The sequence below is a fragment of the Myotis davidii genome, unplaced genomic scaffold (genome assembly GCF_000327345.1).
Source record: "Myotis davidii unplaced genomic scaffold, ASM32734v1 scaffold9, whole genome shotgun sequence".
NCBI lineage: Eukaryota > Metazoa > Chordata > Mammalia > Chiroptera > Vespertilionidae > Myotis > Myotis davidii.
The window spans coordinates 1,200,024-1,200,590 of NW_006299435.1; positions in this window are offsets into that span (position 1 = coordinate 1,200,024).

Sequence of the window (567 nt, forward strand, 5' to 3'; positions counted from 1 at the left end):
CATTGTCCATCCCCTGTGGGAGACCTGGGCAGATCTGGTACAGCCTGATGCGCAGGACATTCTGGACACATTAGAAGATAACAGGAACTGGTATCAGAGCATGGGGTGGGAACTGGGTGAAGGGGAGCGACGGGGTGGGGGGGAGAAGAGGAACAAATGTAATAATCTGAACAATAAAGATTTCATAAAATAAAAAAATAAAAGAAAAGAATAAAACTGGACCATTTACCATACAGAAAAATTACCTCAAAATGGATCAAAGACATAAATGTAAAAGCAAAAACTAAGAAAAACTGTTGTGAGAAAAGTATAATTCTCACAATGAAAAACAGAGGAGTAAATCCCCATGATCTGGGGTTGGGCAAAGCCTTCTTAAACACAACATCTTACCTAATAATAGACAAACATGGTAATTGACCATACCTTCGCTATGCCTCCCATTGGCTAATCAGCAAGATATGCAAATTAACTGCCAACCAAGATGGCGGCTGGCAGCCACGGAGCTGCAGAGAGCAGGAGGCTTGCTTGCAACAGTAATGGACGAAGCCAAGGTTCCCTGCCTGCTGC